The following is a 5,669-nucleotide window of genomic DNA, read 5'->3' as shown; positions in this document are numbered from 1 at the left end:
CCCAAACACCAGGAGGGTAATGACATAAATCATTTTGTGGTTCTGGACAACATCTCATGTGATTAGCTTGATCAATTTGTTGCTCTGGAGCAAATCTCCATGGATTGGAGTGCTCATAATTTGCAAGTTCTTGGCGATACTCCCAGCCACCATTAGAATAATGACTTGAATCATTTTGTGGTGGTGAGAAATATCCCATATGATTCTCTTGCTCATCTTGTGTCTCTGAAGCAAGTATCCACGAATTGGAGTGCTCAGAATTTGTATTTTCTTTGTGATATTTCCAGCCACCATTAGAGATTGGTGGTGGTGGGTGATATCCCAGAAAGTTTGTTTGATCAAAAGATGAGATAAACTCCATTTGAATTTTGTAAAACACAACACCAAATAAAATTGAAATTCATGTCACAGAGAAGAATTTCTTAGTGAGGCAATAACTCAAACACCTTGCTACCAGCTTAAAACAAAAAGCAAAAACAAAGAAAAAATGCTTAATCTAAGCTACCATTCACTTAATCATTGTTAATCTTTTCCAATCCCCGGCAACGGCGCCAAAAACTTGATACGTAAAAATTTTATTTCACGTACAACCGGCAAGTATACCGGGTCGTATCAAGTAATAAAACTCACAAAGAGTGAGGTCGATCCCACGGAGATTGGTAGATTAAGCAACTTTAGTTAAATGGTAGATTTAGTCAAGCAAACATAGTTTTGATTTCATGAGCATTTTGATTTTTGGACATAATTGCAAGAATTTAAATGGCAAAGAATGTAAAGAACTAGAAGAGAGAAATAAAATGAAAGTAAATAACGGAAACTTAAATTGCAAGAAACTTAAATGACATCAAAAGTAAATTGCAGGAAAATAGAGTGCTGAATTCTAAAGAGCAAAAGAGTAAATAGCAAGAAATAAAGAAGCAGAATGTAAATGACAAGAATAATAAATTGCAAGAGTGTAGAAGGGAATTGGGCAATGGGTATTCAAGCACTAAGAGCAAAAGAAATGAGAATTAATGATAGAGAGAATCATTAGGGATCAGAGATGCTAGTTTTCATGAATTGATGTTAGTCAAATCCTTCTCAATCATGGGTATAGATCCATGGCAAGTGGGTAATTAAATCCCAATCTCTTGGTGATTCAATTTCTCTCAACATAACCAATTGCCACTCTCGTGATCTAGTTGTTCATGAGAAGAGATGAAGCTCAATTCTAATCCAGCCACACAACTCCCATAATCTCAACCAAGGAAAGTTACATCTCACATACCAACCAAGGTGTATTGATTAAGGAAATCATGAAAGGATGAACTCTAAACTGAATTATGTGGTTCATTCCTCAAATTCACCACATAATTCACATAGATTAACCCCTCTCTCGATGGTGGTTGAATCTTTGAAGAACAAGAGTTTCCTCTTTGGATTAACCACTTGAATTGAGGAGGAAAAGAGGAGTTCATCAATGCATTCAAACAAGCAGAGCTCTTCTCCCTAATGAAAAGGGAATTAAGTGATCATTGCTCTCAACTGAAAACTAAATTGCATGAAATTAAAGTGCATGAAAATAAAGAGTGAGACTTCAAAACAGAAATTGAAAATTCAAGAATTCATAAATGAAAACTACAAATTAAACTACACTACTACTAAGGAAGAAGAGAAGGGGAAGTGAAGAAGAGTGTATGAAGGGGAGGGGTCCGAAGACCCACTCTCAATGGGGTGTGCCAATTCACAGAATTTCAAATTGGTCTCCTCCGTATCCCCTCAATCCCCCAAAAAAAAAAACTCCAATTCTATGAAACTATGGCCTTTATATAGGCTTTCCTAAATTACAAATTGAAATGAAATTAAAAGCAAATTACAATTAAATGAAAATCAACTATTCTAGATGATTCTTGTGGCCTTGATTGGTTGAGATTTGTGGGCTTTGCTTGCTTGAGGTTGGATTAGCTTCATGAAGGAATTCTTGTCAAACAGGGCTCATTTTCACTGCTTTGGCCCAATGACTTGGCGTTGTTGCCAATAACTCCAGGCATAATGCACGTTGGCAACGTGCAAGTGGCTTTCCTGGAAGTGAGCTTTGAGACTTGGGCGTTGTTGGCCCAAGTTGTTGCTAACAACTTGCTCTTCTTCTTCTTGACTCTTTTCTCATGCCTAATGTTGCCCAGAATTTGAGCTTCAATCCTTTGCCTAAATATAAACTATGATATATCATTGGAAAGCTCTTGATGTCTACTTTCCAATGCCACTGGAATCACTTCATTTGGACTTTCCTAGCTCAAGTTATGCTCCATTGAAGAGGGCAAGGTCAGGCTGCCCTGGTTGGGCGTTTTTGTCAAACACGCCACCAATAACGTGCTCAACAACGCCCCTAGCCCAAATTTCTTGGCCTGGGCGTTGTTGCTGGAGTTGCCAAGGAACACGCCAGTTCATTTTACCCTTGGCAACGTGTTCGACTCCCCCTCCTTGGCCTACTTATGCTTCCTTGAATTTCAACCTCATTTCCTTGTTTTTGGGGCCTAAAGATGACTCTGATTCTAGCTTCCATTTCATGCTCCACTATAGACTATTATATATGGTTGGAAAGCTCTGAATGTCAGCTTTCCAACGCAACTGGAAGCACTCAATTTGGATCTCTATAACTCAAGTTATGCTCGTTTGAAGGAGACATGGTCAGGCTGCCAAAATCGCACACGTTTTTGGTGAAAACGCCCTTGTTTCCAGCGTTGCCAACGTGCTCAGATTCTGAAGCTCTAAATGAAGCCATCTTTTAAAGCTTCAAACGAATGCCAATCCCATACTATGATATATGGTTGGAAAGCTCTGGATGTCTACTTTCCAATGCCGTTGAGAGTGCATCATTTGAAGGTCTACAACTCAAGATATCTTCCATTGAAGGGGACATGGTCAGGCTGCCTTGTTGGAGTTGTTGTGGATAACGCCCCTATATTCCAAGTTGGCAACGTGCTCTTCACCATCCAAAGCTTCCTGGCGTTGGCAACATGAATGGCACTCCTCCCTGGCGTTGGCAACGTGAATGGCACTCCTCCCTGGCGTTAGCAACGTGAATGGTGCCTTGATTGGCGTTAGCAACTTGGTTGGCACCCAAGACTTGGTGCCTAGCCAAGCAACCATTCCTGGCGTTGCCTTAGAACACGCCCATGGTTGCTAGCTCAACAACGTGCTCGAGCTCCTCTTTGGTGCCAAAGTTACTTGCCACGTTGCCAAGGAACACGCCTTCATAACTTGGCGTTGGCAACGTGCACCTCCTTTTCCTGGACCAAGCCTTGCTTGTGTGCGTTGCTTGCCTGCGTTGTCTTCAAACACTCACTCCTTTCTCCAAGTTGGCAACGCCACTTCTCTTCCAAGGTTGCCTGGCGTTGCCTCCAATAACGCAGCCCTTCTCCAAGTTAGCAACGCCAACTTCTCTTCCAAGGTTGCCTGGCGTTGTCATGAACAACGCCCACTATCTCCAAGTTGGCAACGCCAACTTCTTCTTGCCCAGCTTTGCATCATTCTTGCTTCCATGCTTTCTTGTTTCATCACCTATCATCAACAAGGGAAATAGCTTCAAAGTCTTACCCATTCATGCAATAAATTTCATGAGATTCATTCATACTCATTCATATATGCATTCCTTAAATCATTTGCATGAATTTGGCTATAATCACATGTTCCTTGGTATTCTCATGCATGGAGACAAAACTCATCAAAGGACTTGTTTATTTAGAGAAAATGAGTGAAATTAAGCTAAAACCAACTAAACTAGCTAGCTAATATAGTAAATATGCAAATGCATCAAAGGGTCTGCCAAGGATGATTGTTTCATCCATGCACTTCCCAGTCTCTAGGACTATGAAATCAGTAGGGATGTAATGGTCTTCAATCTTAACCAAAACGTTCTCTACTAGTCCATAAGCTTGTTTTCTTGAGTTGTCTGCCATCTCTAGTGAGATTTTTGCAGCTTGTACCTCAAAGATCCCTAACTTCTCCATTACTGAGAGAGGCATGAGGTTTACATTTGAACCTAAGTCACACAGAGCCTTCTTGAAGGTCATGGTACCTATGGTGCAAGGTATTGAAAACTTCCCAGGATCTTGTCTCTTTTGAGGTAATTTCTGCCTAGACAAGTCATCCAGTTCCTTGGTGAGCAAAGGAGGTTCATCCTCCCAAGTCTCATTTCCAAATAACTTGTCATTTAGCTTCATGATTGCTCCAAGGTTTTTAGCAACTTGCTCTTCAGTGACATACTCATCCTCTTCAGAGGAAGAATACTCATCAGAGCTCATGAAGGGCAGAATTAAGTCCAATGGAATCTCTATGGTCTCATTTTGAGCCTCAGATTCCCATGGTTCCTCAATTGGGAACTCAGTGGAGGTCAGTGCACGTCCATTGAGGTCTTCCTCAGTGGCGTCCACTTCCTCTCTATCCTCTCCAAATTCAGCCATATTGATGGCTTTGCACTCTCCTTTTGGATTTTCTTCTGTGTTGCTTGGGAGAGTACTTGGAGGGAGTTCAGTAACTTTCTTGCTCAGCTGTCCCACTTGTCCTTCCAAATTCCTAATGGAGGACCTTGTTTTAGTCATGAAACTTTGAGTGGTTTTAATTAGATCAGAGACCATGGTTGCTAAGTCAGAGGGGTTCTGCTTAAGATTCTCTGTCTGTTGCTGAGAAGATGATGGAAAAGGTTTGCCATTGTTAAACCTGTTTCTTCCACCATTATTATTGAAACCTTGTTGAGGTCTCTCTTGATTCTTCCATGAGAAATTTGGGTGATTTCTCCATGAAGAATTATAGGTGTTTCCATAGGGTTCTCCTAGGTAATTCACCTCTTCCATTGAAGGGTTCTCAGGATCATAAGCTTCTTCCTCAGATGAAGCATCCTTAGTACTGCTTGGTGCATTTTGCATTCCAGACAGACTTTGAGAAATCAAATTGACTTGTTGAGTCAATATTTTATTCTGAGCCAAAATGGCATTCAGAGTATCAATCTCAAGAACTCCTTTCTTCTGACTTGTCCCATTGTTCACAGGATTTCTTTCAGAAGTGTACATGAATTGGTTATTTGCAACCATTTTAATTAGCTCTTGAGCCTCTGTAGGCGTCTTCTTCAGATGAAGAGATCCTCCAGCAGAGCTATCCAAAGACATCTTGGACAGTTCAGAGAGACCATCATAGAAAATACCTATGATGCTCCATTCAGAAAGCATGTCAGAAGGACATTTTCTGATTAATTGTTTGTATCTTTCCCAAGCTTCATAGAGGGATTCTCCATCCTTCTGTCTGAAGGTTTGGACTTCCACTCTAAGCTTACTCCATCTTTGTGGTGGAAAGAACTTTGCCAAGAAGGCATTGACTAGCTTTTCCCAAGAGTCCAGGCTTTCTTTAGGTTGAGAGTCCAACCATATTCTAGCTCTGTCTCTTACAGCAAAAGGGAATAGCATCAGTCTATAGACCTCAGGGTCTACCCCATTAGTCTTGACTGTGTCACAGATTTGCAAGAATTCAGCTAAGAACTGATGAGGATCTTCCATTGGAAGTCCATGGAACTTGCAATTCTGTTGCATTAGAGAAACTAATTGAGGTTTAAGCTCAAAGTTGTTTGCTCCAATGGCAGGGATAGAGATGCTTCTCCCATAAAAATCAGGAGTAGGTGCAGTAAAGTCACCCAGCAC

The 5,669-nt window shown here is 40.9% G+C and overlaps 1 non-coding gene across 1 annotated transcript; it reads left to right on the top strand.

The window, feature by feature from the left end:
• Window positions 1-5,198: 5,198 nt before the first annotated feature.
• LOC130942817 (small nucleolar RNA R71) lies at window positions 5,199-5,306 on the top strand. Its single transcript, XR_009071367.1, has one exon. It is a non-coding gene; the product is annotated as a small nucleolar RNA R71 (small nucleolar RNA).
• The last annotated feature ends 363 nt before the right edge of the window (window positions 5,307-5,669 follow it).

Source organism: Arachis stenosperma, chromosome 7 (assembly GCF_014773155.1).
Source record: "Arachis stenosperma cultivar V10309 chromosome 7, arast.V10309.gnm1.PFL2, whole genome shotgun sequence".
Classification (NCBI taxonomy): domain Eukaryota; kingdom Viridiplantae; phylum Streptophyta; class Magnoliopsida; order Fabales; family Fabaceae; genus Arachis; species Arachis stenosperma.
The sequence above is the reverse complement of the archived record's forward strand: the minus strand, read 5'-3'. Positions and strand labels throughout refer to the sequence as shown.